At 38.1% G+C, this 17,124-nt stretch overlaps 1 long non-coding RNA gene across 1 annotated transcript; it reads left to right on the plus strand.

Moving 5' to 3' along the window:
* Positions 1-4,924: 4,924 nt before the first annotated feature.
* LOC147503933 (uncharacterized) lies at positions 4,925-5,922 on the plus strand. The gene is made up of 2 exons (XR_015192876.1): positions 4,925-5,090; positions 5,574-5,922. It is a non-coding gene; the product is annotated as an uncharacterized LOC147503933 (long non-coding RNA).
* The last annotated feature ends 11,202 nt before the right edge of the window (positions 5,923-17,124 follow it).

Consider the following 17,124-nt stretch of genomic DNA (forward strand, 5'->3'; position numbering starts at 1 on the left):
TTTGAGTTCTAACTAGGTGACGCGGGTTATGGAAATATGAATTTACATATGCAAATATGAAGTTACATATGTGAATACAAATTTACATATGCAAATATGAAATTTCATAGACGTTTTTTCTGACATCTGACAGGTGACACAGGTTATGTAAATATGAATTTTCATATGTAAATATAAATTTACATAGGATGACGTCAGCCCGGTTTGTCCTTAAGTCGAAATTATAAGTAAAGATTGATGACGTCAGCCCGGTTTTTACAAGGGTATTTTGGTATGTTTTGGCTTTAATGTTATGTTTTAAATAATAGGGAGGTTTTATGCATGTGTTCGGTTAGAGGGGGTTTTTATGCTGGTTATGTATCAGCCAAGGAGATTAAACCCAAAATCTGCGCACCCAACATCGTCATCTGGGACATCATCATCATCAGGGACATTATCAACCGGTAGGCCTGTAAGTTCAATATATATATTGCAAATTTACCTTCTAAAGTCATAATCATTAGCAGGTAACACTGAAAATGAGCAAAAATGGAAACATTCGCATACCTTGCAAATTGGGTTTGGGCGCATGTGGACACCTACGCTTTGTATGCTCTGTAGATTGATAGTTTCTACACTTGTTCATTCCAGCTCTCCCATTTTGCTGAGCAGCTTCCACTACGACTATATAACAAGCAACCCAAAATAAAACTTCATCTCTTCACAAAGGAAATTTCATAATCCAAAAGTGAGACCTACATAGATACGTGTTATTTTTCTTAAAACGTGTACTCGGACAACTTATCAAGAGAGATTAAGCGCATTTACTTACATAAGTAAATTTATTTAGAAAAAAATACTCGTATAGGAACTTACATCCAACATCTCCGTTCAACTCGTCATCTGCAGCTCGAGCATTGTGCTCAACATTCTCCTTATTTACACCTACAATAGAGCGCACCACAACAAAAATGCGGCCAAATAAAAATCACAAGCAACTGCCCCATCAAAAATAATCAAACAAAGTGTTAACAAACGACTGAGAAAATGGAGCATTACAATATTAAACAAGGTTGTTACCAACTTATATAAACTTACCCCTACCTTTTCGATACAAGCATGGGTATTGGGTTTCGTGTGCCCTACGATACCACAATTGCCAGACTTATTTCTTTTCATCTCGTTCTGACTTTTTAGTCTACTAGGATTTTTGGGCTGACCCTTGCATTTTACATATGGTGGATCATTAACTGATTGACGATGTGTGGTTTTAGGAGGAGTAAAAGGAAACTCGAAGGGAATTGGTGGGCTGCATTCAAAAGTTGATGGAGTCTCATCCATTCTATAAGTTCGATCATGAGTAGAAGGTATGTCAGAGTGAACCTGGGGCCTGCCATCCGAAGTAGATCGAGTCTCATAATTTATTTGGAAAGAAGCTAACACGGTTTTAAAGGCTTCACTGTCTCCCTGAGTTTTGGAAGCCCGCAAACATATATCTTTGCAATTGTAAGTTCACCATAACGAACGGCTGTGGTAGACTGATTAGAATCATTTGGACCGGGTACTCTAACAACTGATTTAGCGACCCGGGTCCATCTCCTAGAAAAGTAGCTCTATAGAATTTGTCGAACATCTTCATGTTTGTAAACTTAAATTATATGTCTACAAGGAAATCTAGATGACTCAAATAGTCCACATGAGCAATTAGCTTCCCTTTCTAGGGCGTTGTATTTCACATTTAACTTTTTATGTCTGTTTAAATGACAACTTACAGTGTATACATGAACATTCTCATTTGCATCTTCTCTACCATTTACAGTGTACATCACTTCATACTTTAACTCCTTCATGAAAACATCAAAAGAAGCTCGAGTGTAGATAGATCCAACCTATTTTGCATATTCATCTAAGTGGGTATCGATAACAGACATGCTCGTTATAGTCTTTACCTCTTCCTCATGCTCTCTCTGGCAGATATTCAAAACTGCAATTTTCAATTTCCTAAAAACATCAAACAACTGCATGCTAGGCCTCATATGATGCTGTATAATAGAATTTATACTCTCGCACCGCTAGTTGCTTTTACAACCAGCAAAGAAAGAACCATGGAGATAAGCTTCTGACCACTTTTCCCTTTTTTCGTATATCATTCCCACCCAATTGTGCTTATCAACCTTGTAATTTTCCACGAACTTTTCCTATCTTTTATCAAATTCATTGTGGGAGCACTTCAAATGCATCATCGAGTTGAAGGCTTTTAAAAATCCTTGCTTAGGGACATTCTTGAGACAATTATTCATGATGTGCCAACAACACAAACGGTGCTTCGAATTTGGGAGAGTAAATATCAAAGCCTCACTAATCGCTGGGTCACCATTAGTAATCACAGATTTTGGGTACTCTCCGTACATTGCATCAATAAATGATTGTAATACCCATTTATAAGACTCCAGCATCTCACTTGTCCTCAATGCAAAACCAAAAATTATTGTCTGTCCATGGTTGTTGATCCCAGCAAACACTACAATTGGAATCTTGTATTGATTGCTCCTGTATGTTGAATCAAACAACAACAAATCACTAAATCAACTATAATCTATATGTGAGGTGGAATCTGCCCAAAACAGCTGAACTAGCTGCCCGCTCTCATTTAATTGGTAATTATGGTGAAAGAAATGATCTGCCTTTGTCTTGCTATCCATGTAACCCAACAGAGTGTTGGCATCGCCATCAATACAACAAATTCTCCTATCATACCCCAATTTATTATACAAGTCTTTCTTCAGAAAGCCTACATTTGAGAAATCTCTAGCTCTATGTACAAAGATATCCATTATTTTGCAATGACGAATACCCACATCATTCAGAGTCCTAGCATATTCCAAATCATGTTGAGGCACTTTTCTATGTGATTGACCGAACATCGAGCTTGGATACGGCACAAGTGAATGTGTGTGATCCCCAACAAAATCTTTCGCAATCCACAACTTTGCTTGGAAATCATAACCAACCTCAAAACGAGCTTCACATTTAAATCGAGTGATTGCTTTGGGTGCTCTTTTGCGTTTCCTCAATATGAGACGTTTTGGATCTCGTTCACCTGTAGCTGAGCACAAAAATCTCCGCTTAACACGATCACCATTTTTACGAACTCATAAAATATCTTTACGAACACTAAATCCCACTACCTTGACATAATCATTATAAAGTTTGTACGTATCCTCCAAAGTTTTGAACTGCAAAGAATAAAAAGTTGTTTTGTCTTCTTCATAAAGCCTATCAGCCTCTGGCCTACTCACGGATGTATCCCTGGTGTCTGTAACTTCATCATTTTCACTATCCACCATGGAAACATTTGATTCATCCACTTCCTTACACCTAAAACTGTCAGAACATGTATTTCTAGGTCATTCTTCGTCGTCCTTGGAGATATGATTCATGGTAGGATCACTACATAAAACAAATGCAGACTTTTAGCACAAATTTACACAGTTCTACACCTTCTAAATGGTAATACTTGTAAGACATTAGTGAGGGGGAGTGACCATTTACCCCCAACAAAACGGGTTGGCACCCACTTGGTAAAAGGGCAGTGCCATAATGGTTATTCCACCAATTTCCTTTCTTAATATGGGTTTACAGCCCCGTCTAGGCATATTTCCTTTTTTGTTGTCCAACAAGGATGACAAATGTTATCTATCATTCATTATTGCCTCTAGAATGTTTCTAAAGTCTGAACTATTTATTACAATGATATATTACATGTACTATTTCTTCTTAGAAGGCAAATAGATAGAATGCACCCCTCATTTTTTGGGAGAATGTTGTCTAACAAGGTTGATACTTGTCATCTATCATTCATCTATTTTTGGGAGAATGTTTCTGAATTATCCACTAGAATGATATATTATATGTACCATTCGTTCTCATAAAGCATATACATAGAATGTCATTCATGGGATGGGAATGAATCTCCAAAATTAAGAAATAAACTCTAAGAACTCAACACATTATAACACAAATTGCAAATTGAATTGCAAACACGTTTCAAAAATCTTTCTTTCAGTTGAGGAACCAGTTTACTAACCTTATTGTTACTGTAAATGTTGATAGTGTGTAAAAATGTAAAATAAACTTTTGACTAGTAATCGCGAATTGAAATTGATTCAATTAACAAGTAAATGCGATCGGCGATGGTTGTATTAAATGAAGTTAGGGGACGAGGAAGACTGATAATTTTGTTATGTTGAAATGGTTCATGTAAGTATCCAAATCAAAATCTAATCTAATTTAAAATCTAAGATGTAAATTACGTTTTTACTCTTTTAATTAATTATTATTAAACTTACATAACCGGTTACCAAATATAATACTAAAAAAAACACTTGGACAAAAAGCCTGTGTACCGATGCAGCAGGCGTACCCTAGATTTTAGTATAATATAATATGATGCCAAAGAGTCGGTAACATGGTGGGAAATATCTGGGCAATGTACAATGACAATGTAGTAGTAGCTCAGGGGAACGTTTGACGGGACCACATCTCTCACTCTGTCGAAAATTGGAGCAGGGTAGATCTTGATCGACCAATATCCAACATTTTTGGTCAAACTAAGAGTCTAAAGACAAACTCATTGTCTTGACGCAACTCCAATTCTATTGAAAAGAAACGAACGCGCGTCACCACATGATGAAAATCTATATTAACGTGCGTATAAGGTTTTGACACTAGCTAACATTAGAAAATATAACCATTGAATATGCAGATCGTATTCATGAATGACGGCAGCGCACTAGACATTTTTCTGATGTAAATATCAAAGGCCACATGCATGATGTTGATAGTTATCACAATCCAAATCCTATCGAAAAAAAAAAGTTATCACAATCCAAGATTAATCCAGCTATTTTTTTCGATAAGTACTAGAAGACCAATTGATCATCTAGCTCCTGCTATAAATAGGGGTTAACCATGGCCTTTAATTTATATATCATCAGCTCATACAGAAACTAGCTAGAAAAAACACTGCACAAAAATGGCCAAGTCTCTTACCAGCTTTTTCACACTCTCTACTCTCCTCTTTGTATTTCTTGTCCTCTCCAACACTTTTGGTGAGCATTCCCAAGTTTCTAGCTAGGACATGCAAGCTAGTTTGCAACCTGCTTCCATTGCACGTACACAACACCAATCTACAATTGTTTAATCTCACTAACAACATAATATGATTACTTACCGGCCTTGATACATTTGGAAAAGTTTGGTAATACGGTATACGTGGGTCTTTTGTTCCCTGTGATATACTGTGCCCTGTTGCCATATCTCCTGACTTTCGAAAAAAATAGATTTTAGATTATATTTAGAACGTTTCATCCCTCTATTCTTCATACTTGTGGCCAAATTTTGCGTGAGAACACACGCAGTTGTAAGAAAGAAAAGATTAATATTAATATACCAAAACAAGTAGGACTGTCTACTATACTTTGTAGTTGGTACATGTGATAAAAGTATTACTACATTTTATTTATTTTTTTATCAACTGATATATGTTAACTTGAAGTGTGCATGTATCAAATTGTTACTTGTTTGTGATGCAGAGACACCAACTATGGTGGAAGCGGCTGACTGTGAAAGGCCAAGCGGGACGTGGTCTGGACCCTGTTTTAACTCTCTCGCTTGTCACAATCAATGCAGGCGGTCTGAGAACGCAATTCGTGGAACCTGTAAGAGGTTTGCATGCTTATGTACCCGCCCATGTTAAATCATCAGACCGTTAGTGAACCAATAAGCTACTGTGGTGCAGCCAGCATAAACTATATGCCACTTTCGTACGTACTGTATCGCAATAAAATAAGATTGTGTCACTCGAGTGACCCATCTAGTACGTGTACTTTTGTTTCTATCTACACTTTGGTGCTAATAAGATGAAGCTATGAATCTATGATCTATGATGTATGTCCGTGTCTAATGAGCATGCAAATCAGACCAATATTTGTACTCCTACACTCGGTTAGTCAATCTGTTGGATACTTTCACGAGTGATTTTTTGCTCCCAGCGGGATTTGCTCCAAGAGCTCCAAGCGAAACAGGCACCAGTCACGTGTCTACTAAAAAGAGATTGACAGTTATCAAATTTCTTCCTTAGAACAAATTTCCTGATTTGCCCCCACTAAAAATAGAAATAAATAAAAAGAAAAAGAATTAAAAAAATCTCATTGTAAAATATATAGGAGTTCTTTCCATCATTAGCTAAAGATTTTTTTTATCTTTTTTAGTTTGAAAGAAGTGTCACTAATTTAGCACTTCAAGTTTTTTATTCTTTTTTTTTTTCCAACAATTAAGACCAAAAACTAGATTTTGTAACTGGTTAAGTTTTTTTCTTTTATTTTTTTTAAGGTTGGGGGTAAATCAGGAAGCATATATTAAGGTGAGAATTTGATAACTGTTAGCCCCTTTTCAGTGGACACTTGGTTGGTTCCTGTTTCCCTTGGAGCTCTTGGAGCAAATCCCACTGGGAGCAAAAAATCACTCTACTTTCACTTCTTGATTAATTAACTTTAGGCATAAGGTATTGTTGCTCTGAATAAATAATGTGTGAATTAAATTTATTTTTCAAAAAAAGTTCCTCATCAACGAATACTTAGATGATATGAATTAGTCCTTCTTTCTGGGCCCTCTGCATGACTTTTATAAAACGTCGGATAAGTTAGTTGAGTAGGCTTGCGTTAGTTGTCTGCTTCTATTATAATAAAACAAAATGGGTACACAAAGAGTGGCCGGGATCGCGTGGGGATCTAAGTTAGGTGTGTGTGGGGATTTGCGTAGACCATTTTTAATGAGATGGTTTTTTAATACAAAATTAATGAGCAAAAACAAAATTAATGTGTAGAGAAAAAGGGTGACTTTTGCTTTTCTCATATAGGGCGAACCCTGCGCTCCTTTTTCCCTTGACAAGGGTGCCGGTCGCGCTCATGCCTTGGTTGACCTCCAGGTTCTTCAGCGCACCCTACGCTCCACCATATTTTAGCACGAATTTGACTTATTTTGGAAGTTTTGAAATAGTATAAATATAGGTTTTTTCTGTAGAAACCTAACTTTTCCAAAACCAAGAAAGAGAGAGATTATAAGTGAGCAATTCTTTGTGAGTTGACTGTTCATTCTTTGTGAGTGAATTGAGAGACTTGTAATCTGTTACTCCGGACATCTAGTAAAGCTTGGAACTCGCAGTGTGGAAGTAGGCAAATTGTCGAACCACGATATATCTCGTCTTGTGGTTTGTTCTTCTTTTACATTAATTGTTGTACTTTAGATACTTGTTTATTTGATATTGAGAAGTGTTAAGAATACTTTGGAAGGTGTTGAAGTCTTGTCTAGTGAGAAGGATCGATCCTTATGTAGGATTGATCTATTTGTTGTGGATAACGTTGTTTCCGCATTGCTTTATTCATAACAAGTGGTATCAGAGCGCATGTATATGACCTAGGATTTTGAGTTTAGTGTTCGAAATTTGTGTAGATAAGGTATTCGATTAAATTTCGAAGTGAAATTGTTTTTTGGGTTATTGTGTGTAACTTGAAAGATGGCTCCCAAGATGTCAAACGCAAGGTTTGAAGTAGAGAAGTTTAATGGGAAGAATAACTTTGGGATTTGGTAAGTCCAAGTAAAGGACATCCTCATCCAACAAGGTTTGCACAAGGCTTTAAAGGGGATTAAATCTAAGGTTGCGAGTATGAGTAATGATGATTGGGAAGAGTTCGATCTCTAGGCTTAGCTTGTTCATCAATCCGGTTATGTCTTGCTAATGAGGTAATCTATAGTGTGATGGGAGAATACCGCTACCGGTATTTGGCTCAAACTAGAGTCTATGTATATGACCAAGAGCATGATGAACAAGATGTACCTTAAGAAGCGTCTTTATCGGTATATGATGGTGGATGGTTCAACGATGCAAGAGCACGTTAGTAAGTTCCGTCGACGCCTAGCGGATTATTTGAATGTGGGCATGAAAATGGATGATGAGGATCAAGCGGCATGTTTAATATTCTCCTTGCCAGAAAGCTATGAGCATCTAATGACTACATTTATGAATAGAGAAGACGTTGATCTTGACGAAGTTCAGAGTGCTCTTCTTTCTTATGAGTTGATGAAGAATACATGTGTAGAGAATAGCATTGATGCAGGTCAGGGGCTAGTGGCAAGAGGAAGGTCGTATGAAAAGACTTCTACAAGCAATGAGAAGTCTAGGTCCAAGTCAAAGAAGCCTTTGACACATGTGAAGTGCTATAATTGTGATGAAAAGGGACATTACGCAAGTAATTGTCCTCACCCGAAGAAAGAGAACAAGAGAGATGGTAAGACAAAAATTGAGGCAAGTTATGCTTCAGGCTCTAAAGGGGATGAGTTGAGTCTCTGTGTGTCCACACAAGACTATATAGCCGAAAGGTGGATTCTTGATTCCGGATGTTCCTACCATATGTGCCCGAATAGAAAGTGGTTTACTTCTTATGAGAGCATTGATGATGGTTCCGTTTTGATGGGTAATGACGTTGTTTGTAAGATGGTAGGAATTGGAACTATACAGATCAAGATGCATGATGGTGTAGTGAGGACTTTAATTGATGTGAGGCATGTTCCTGAGCTAAAGAAAAACCTTATTTCTCTTGGTACCTTGGATTCCAAAGGACCCAAGTTTGTGGGCAAAGGTGGAGTCCTAAAGATTGTCAGTGGCTCTTTAACTGTTATGAAGGGTCAAAGACATGGAACCTTGTATACTTTGATGGGTAGTACGGTGATAGGCGATGTAGCAGTGGTTGTATGTAGTGATGATTCTGAATGCACTAAGATGTGGCATATGCGACTAGGGCATATGAGTGAAAAGGGTTTGTCTGAGTTGTGCAAGTGAAGGTTCTTGAAGGACTTGAAGAAGCCAAGTATGGGGTTCTGTGAGCATTGTGTCTATAGGAAGCAGTGCAGAGTCAAGTTTAAGTCAAACAAGCACACGACAATAGGCATCCTTGACTATGTGCATACAGATGTTTAAGGACCCTCTAGAGTGGCTTCTAAAGGAGGTAACCATTATTATGTCTCATTCATTGATGATCATACTCGCTATGTGTGGGTGTATATGATGAAAACGAAAGATGAAGTGTTTGAGACATTTAAAAAGTGGAAGGCAAGGGTTGAGAATATCACAGATATGAAGGGGTAAAGACACTACGGTATGACAATGGTATTGAGTATACCTATGGGCCTTTCCAAAAGTTTTGTGCGCAACAGGAAATTGCCAGACACTGGACAGTCAGAGGCACACCTCAGCAGAATGGAATGGCAGAGAGGATGAATAGAACCTTGCTTGAAAGAGCGAGATGTTTGTTGTCTAATGCTAGTCTAGGCAAAGAGTATTGGGTAGATGCAGTGTCCATGGCGTGTTACCTATATAATAGGTCACCAGTTCCAGCTATAGATTGCAAGACACCTTATGAGGTGTGGTCAGGTAACCCAGCTGATTATAATATTTTGCAAGTGTTTGGATCGACTGCTAAATCCTAGAGCTAAGTAATCCATATTCTTATGCTTCGCAAATAGGGTAAATGGATACAGATTGTGGTGTCTAAAAGACCACAAGTTCCTGGTCAATAGAGATGTTATGTTTGATGAGACTTCCGTGTTATCTTTAAGTAAGCCGGAAAGAGCTGAGCAGAATGGTGAGTCTATAGAAGTTCAAGCCACTGAGCTTAAGTTGTCTGATACAGTAGATAACTGGTTGGTTTATGATGAGGTACTAAATCATGTAACCACACATTAATAGGAAGAAGAGCAAGAGCATCCGCAACTTGTATTGGCTAACCCTAGGCCTAAGAAACAAGTTAAAGAAGTGCACAAGTATGGGCACGAGAAGTCGGTGAAACACTATGGTCAGGTGCATTTAGTATCATATGCACTGAATATTGAAGATGATGAGCCAGATAGTTTCAAGGAAGCTGTTAGAGATGCTCATTATAGAGATTGGTTGGTTGCTATGCAAGAAGAGATGGAGTCTCTTGATAAAAATCATACATGAGACCTAGTTTTATTGCCAAAGGGCAAAAGGACTATCGGCAGTAAATGGGTGTTCAGAAAGAAAGAGGTCCTTCTTGAGTCTGATAGTACTGGGTACAAGGCAAGAGTAGTAGCAAAGGGTTTCTCACAGAAGGAAGGAGTCGACTATAATGAGGTATTTTCCCCGGTGGTCAAACATACTTCCATTCGTGTGTTATTAAGTTTAGTGGCTCACTTTGACTTGGAGTTAGAGCAACTTGATGTGAAAACTGCTTTCTTGCATGGGGACTTGGAGAAAGAGATCTATATGTGACAACCTAAAGGGTTTGTTGTTGCTGAGAAAGAAGATCATGTATGCAAATTGAATCGGTCACTGTATGGGTTTGACACATTCATGATGCAAACGCTTCAATGGTACAAGCGCTTTGACACATTCATGATGCAACATGAGTACACCCGAAGTAAGTATGACTATTGTGTTTACTTTTGTGGACTTCGTGGTAATGACTTCATCTATCTCCTGCTTTATATGGATGGCATGTTTATTGCTTCCAAAAGCATGGTGAAGATAGACAAGTTGAAATCTCAACTTAGCTCTGAGTTTGAGATGAAAGACTTAGGTGGAGCCAAAAAGATACTAGGCATGGAGATTGACAGAGATAGGAAGAAGCGATGGATAGTTGTATCTCAGAAAAAATAGCTTCAGAAAGTAATTTCTCGATTTGGTATGGAGAATGCAAAATTGGTTTCTACACCTTAAGCTAGGCATTTTAGGCTTTCAACTAAGTTCTCTCCTAGTTAGGTGGAGGAACAAAAGCATATGGCTAATGCTCCTTATGCAAGTGCCGTGAGCAGTTTGATGTATGCTATGGTGTGCACTCGCCCAGACATTTCACAGGCAGTTAGTATTGTAAGAAGATATATGGCAAATCCTGGGAAGCAGCATTGGGAAGTAGTGAAATGGGTATTGAGGTACTTGAAGGGTACCTTGGATATGGGATTAGCTTATGGTGGAGGCACTTGTTATGTCAGTGGGTATGTGGATTCAGATTATGCAGGTGATCTAGATAGATGACGATCGACTACTGGTTATGTGTTTATGATGTATGGTGCACCGGTTAGTTGGAGGTCTATGCTACAGGCTACAGTTGCTCTATCTACTACTGAGGCAGAGTATATGGCAGTGGCAGAGGTAGTTAAAAAGGCACTATGGCTTCGAGGTCTTCTGGATGATATGGGTATTGAGCATAACATTGTTCCTTTGTACTGTGATAGTCAGAGTGCTATTCATTTGGCGAAGAACTAGGTTCATCATGCTCGGACCAAGCATATTGATGTCTGTTATCACTTTATACGGGATGTCGTTGAAGATGGCGATGTAGCACTTGAGAAAGTGGACACCCATGATAGTCCTGCTGATATGTTGACAAAGGTTGTCACCAGAGTTAAGTTCCAACACTGTTTGGGCTTGCTCCAAATCCTACATGTTTAAAAGAGCCCTTTGTGGGCATGGCCGTTCGAGGCGATTGATTGCCGATCTTCCTTCTTTGGATGTGTTCCCTCTTTGGATGTGTTCTTCTTTGGATGTGTTCGGCTCGGTTTTATGTGTTAAAACCTCACTGAGATGGAGAATGTAGAGAGAAAAGGTGCTTTTTGCTTTTCTCATATAGGGTGCACCCTACGCTCCTTTTTGCCTTGACAAGGGCGCGGGTTGCGCTCATGCCTTGGTTGACCTCCATGCTCTTCAGCGCACCCTGCGCTCCCTTTTGCCTTCACAAGGGCGCGGGTCGTGCTCCACAGATTTCAAAGACGAATTTGACTTGGCCCCGGGAAGTTTTTCTGAAATAGTATAAATATAGGTTTTTTCTGTAGAAACCTAACTTTTCCAAAACCAAGAAAGAGAGAGATTATAAGTGAGAAATTCTTTGTGAGTTGAGTGTTCATTCTTTGTGAGTGAATTGAGAGACTTGTAATCTATTACTCCGGACATCTAGTAAAGCTTGGAACTCGCAGTGTGAACGTAGGCAAATTGCCGAACCACGATATATCTCGTCTTGTGGTTTGTTCTTCTTTTACATTAATTGTTTTATTTTTTATACTTGTTTATTTGATATTGAGAAGTGTTGGGAATACTTTGGAGGGTGTTGAAGTTTATCTAGTGAGAAGGATCGATTCTTGTGTAGGATTGATGTATTTGTTGTGGATAACGTTGTTTCCGCATTGCTCTATTCACAACAATATGTATTCAATTCATACATTGGTTATAATTAAATTTAAACCATTTTGAAACTCAAAAGTTGTTTCTTAAATACCATTTTGAAACCATTTTGTATTCAATGCATACGAGCAACTGGGGTATGTAATTGGACTTGGTTATGACCTCTGGAGCGGATGACTCAGTCTTGGCCCAATGTAATAAATCTGTCTCTGGAGAGGTCATGGCTACGGGGAACTTGGGCTGTGCACCTATTGAGATAGGCTCCCTAGCTTCTGAGGGTGTCATCTTGGGAATAAGAAAAAATTTAATGGGTGATCATGCCTCTTCCAACAGCCAGTTTTCTTCCCTTCCCAAGGCAATTATTCCTTTCCTTGATAACAAAAATCATAATTTGTATTCATTCATACTCACATTTAAACAGATCAATTTAATACACATTTATACACATTTTAACTATACATTGGGTGCTATCTTCTATATTTGAGTTGGATGGGGGACACGTGAGTTAATTTCTACATCACTAAAATCATTAATTCCTAAAAAACATTAAATTACTAACATTAATTCATTTAATTCCTAAAAAGTTTTTTTTTTTTAAAACAGGGCTTTGAGCCTAGATGGGTTGTGGTATGGGTGATATACGTTTCCTAAGAACTTTTAAAGTCTCCTCTTAAAAGGAGATTCTAAATATTTGGCCATTCACTTATGAAAACCAATAAAAAGAGTAACGTATCAATAAAAGAAAAATGACAGGAGAGGAGGCCAGGGGTTTCAGTTTTATAATAATGAATAAAATTAAATACAGTAATTAAAGTGTTTTCAAAAGGCTTCAACCGTGGGGCTTTACTATAAAATAGTCGAAATACCGTTTATGATTTTTGATAAGATCCCCAAACTGTAGTTTTAACCCCTTAACAATAATATTTTTAGACCAATTATGCGAGTAATAAATAAGAGTTAATGCTAATTACGTGCTTTTATGTATTTCAGTTATTAAAGTCAATTATGTGCAGAAATGTGCCACTTTGGTGATATAAATGAGCAAGGGTTGGTTGCTAAGAAGTTCTGTGATTAAAGGCCAAGACGGGCAGAAACAGTACACAAAAGTCAGTAGAACTTCCAAAGACCGTATCTTTGGACTCAGGCATCGGAATTGGGCATACCTTATGTCAAAACGACCGGCTTGGAAAAGCTTTCCAATGGTGCAAACCTTGACCCAATCAGAGGGATAAAAGTGGACGAAAACCCTATTGAAGTCAAAGCCAACTGAAAAGGGCCCTGTGAACTGAAGAAATTGGGCTCTGGGCTCGATTTTCCGGCCCAAAATATGGACCCTCAGCCTATTCACGAAAATGTGGATCTGGTCTCCTCCATTTCCACACACAAGACTTAGCTTTTAAGTATCAATTAACTTAGGATAGAAAGTAGCCATTAAAGCTTAGTTCTAGATCTAGTTTTTCAATTAATTAATTAGTTGTTATTCTTATTTTAATTTCAGCATTGAATCATTTTTTATCATTCATTAGATAAATAAAATAGTTAGTTCTTGTTAAATTCGATATTTGTTATTTAATGATTGTTTAGATTAATTTCGATTCTTGTTATTTAATGATTTCTTAGTTGTTAATTTAGATTTCAATTATTGTTTAGTTAAATTTAATAAAGGTAGAATCTTTATATTATGTCGCATTCAATTTTATATGGAAATGATAGTTTGATGAATCAAGGCTAAACCTCCATTAGAGGGGTTTGATGAAGCCTTAATGAAAACTTGATTGTGTAGTATAGAATCGTTGTAAGAGTCTATTCCACTCTAGAAAGTCGTTGATTCGCTATGAGAATGGGTGGACGTCCTCACATGTTAGTTATGAATTGGTAGAGATGCCATGTATAATTAGGGATTAGAACGACCAATTCTTACCGTAAGAATGTAAGAATTGGATTACAACAATCTATGCTAGTTTCTTAAGTTGGATTCAAGGTGGATTCAATTCCCCCCTAATTCTTATTCTAGATTCAAACCTTAGTATTCCATAGAATTTCGTAGTATAATTCGTAAAACTCTCGTTAACTTTGGTAGGATTGATAGTCGTAGGAAACTTAAATGCTAAAGAACTAGGAGTGGAACGAATCTTCTATTCCAACTCTACTTCAATAGTATCGAGAGTAGAAATCTTTGATAATCACGAGTATAGTTCAGTTTTAGTTTTACTTCCGTTTAGAGTTTCATTGCTTTATTCATTAGTAAAACTATCAATTTAACTATTATAAAATGGCGTCGCTGCTATCTTAGTTGCCTTTAGTATTGTTTTCTTTAGATTTGTTAATTTTCGAAAGTCCCATAACCCACCCACCCTTGTTTGATTCTTACTGTGGTTGTCCGTTTCAACACTGAAAATTTTCCTCGAAGAATTACACGGAGCGCGACCCGCGCCCAAGCGCCTGGAACTCCACTTTCTGGCTGAGCGTGACCCGCGCCTTGCCAAGGCAAAACACGAGCGCCCCCCGCGCTGAAGCGCCTGGACCTCGAGGTTTTCCCCGAAGCTACCCGCCCTACCAAGGCTAAATTGGGCGCACCCTGGCTTCAAGAGCACGGAACTCCAGCTTCGAGCTCGAAGCGCTACCGCCCTACTTAGGCCTATTCTGAGCTCTACCTGCGCCCTCTGTTGAAACTGCCGGATTTCCACAGGTTTGTTTCAAATTTACATTTCTTCATAGTTTTCAGTGTTTTAACTGGTTATACACACTGACATGTGTAAACAAGACGCTATTTATAAGCGAAGCAAGGAGGCATTCAGGTACTCTTTTCTTCCACACCTCGCATCTCCTGTTAGAGGTTCATACTAGCATATCAAGATTGTTTGGAGTGTTGTTGTGTTTCGTTAAGATTAGCTTAGCCTTGCATGTGATTAAGGTCAGGCCGAAGAAAAATGCCTAACGTAACAAGCACGCCTTTCTAGTATACCACTCACTACACCTTTAACTAATATACCACACACACCACCTGAAGTAATGGCTGAAGAAAGAGAGTCTCCTCTCTCTGACTTTACAAAGCCTTGAGCGATAGCCCTAAATCTTGCATCGTTCTATCAGACCCAGTGGGGGATTTCCGAATCCCCCCAAATATATTTAATTTGTTACCCATTTTTCATGGGTTAGACCATGAAAAACCTTATCAGCACATGCGTAGGATTGACCAAGTCCTTACGACATTCCATCATCTTATGGTTGGTGCTGAACAAATTAAACTAAGGGTATTTCCTTCACTTTATCCGATAAGGCGGCGTCTTGGTTAACTGCCCAAGCACCAAATTCTGTGGACTCGTGGGCTAAACTTGTTCAACTATTTATGGAACATTTTTACCCACCACTGAAGACCGACGAAATGCTTTCCAAGATTCATTTCTTTCGATAGAATCCTCATGAATCATTTTCAGAGGCTTGGAATCGTTTCACCGATCTACTTATAGAGTGTCCACACCATAATCTCGCAAAAGACACGCTAGTTCGTGCCTTTTTCAAGGGACTGTTACACCACCACAAGGAGATGCTTGACATAATGAATGGGGATAGTTTCCTAAGTAAGGGAGCTTCAGAGGCTTATAAATTTTTAGAAGATCAAACTAAGCGTAATAATAACTGGGGGGGGGGTAGTGACGATTTCTCCCGTTCCGCTAGTTCTTCTATAACAGTTAAAGCTGCTGGTATGTTTGAGATGAAGCCCGATCCGGAACTTAAAAATTTAATCGAATCTCTAACTAAAAAGGTAGAGGCTATCTCTGTTCAACAAACGCCTATCCCCATCATGAATGTCAACTCCAATCCATGTAATTTCTGTTTGAGTCCATAGCATCCCGAATCCTATTATCCTTTCGCCTATGAACAACAATAGTCACAACAAGATAATGTTTGCTCGATTAATAGTTTTCCTATTCCTAACGCCCCTTGGAGACAACATCCTAATTTGAGTTGGAGAAATAATCAACAAGCAACACCTCCAGGGTTTAATAATCAAAATGTTAGGCCAGCAAACAATTATAACCAAGGCCCACCACGACAAGGTAAGGGTAATTATAATTATAGCAACCAAGCTCAACCACGACAAGGACAAGGTCAGGTTAATTATAATAATTATAATAATAATAATTATAATACTAATAGAGGTATCGTTCTGGTAAATAATAACTACCAAAATCCACCCATTAATAATCAATGTGACATAGTTCCTGTCACACAACTAGTAGCAAATCCTACTCCACAACCGGATCATTTTGATACCTTTATGCAATCTCAACAACAAATTTTATAAGCCATCCAACTTTCCTTACAGTAGTTAGCTCAAGAGAAAGTACAACCCAAAGGTGTGTTTCCAGGACAAGCGATAGCTAATCTTAAAACAACAAACACAGCCTTTGAGGTAAATGGTAATACTAGAACGGAAAATGAAAACGTAGGTAAGCTAAATGCCATCTCCACTCTTTGTTCTGGGAGAGTGGTTGATAACAAAGTAACTATGTCTATAGTTACCCCACCAGTTGTACCTACACCGGAGATTGTACTAGATACCGTAATAGAAACTGAAGAGCCTACCCCTGTAGAGAAAGCAAAGGCTGGACATCCAGTTGATCCATACGCTAATTATAGAGAGAAACCATCGTTTCCCCAGAAATTAGCTATGTTAAACAGGGATACAAACTTCGACGAGATTAGGGAAGTTTTTAAAAATCTAACGATCAACTTACCTTTTCTGGATGCAATTAAAAAATTACCTCACCATACTAAGTTTCTCAAAGAGTTGTGCACTAAAAGGCGTAAGACAAATATTCCTGAAGACGCCTTTTTAACTGAATAGTTTCCAACTTTAACGGAACACAATGGAATCGTTAAGTACA

The sequence above is a fragment of the Coptis chinensis genome, chromosome 4 (assembly GCF_015680905.1).
Source record: "Coptis chinensis isolate HL-2020 chromosome 4, ASM1568090v1, whole genome shotgun sequence".
NCBI classification, from domain to species: Eukaryota; Viridiplantae; Streptophyta; class Magnoliopsida; order Ranunculales; family Ranunculaceae; genus Coptis; species Coptis chinensis.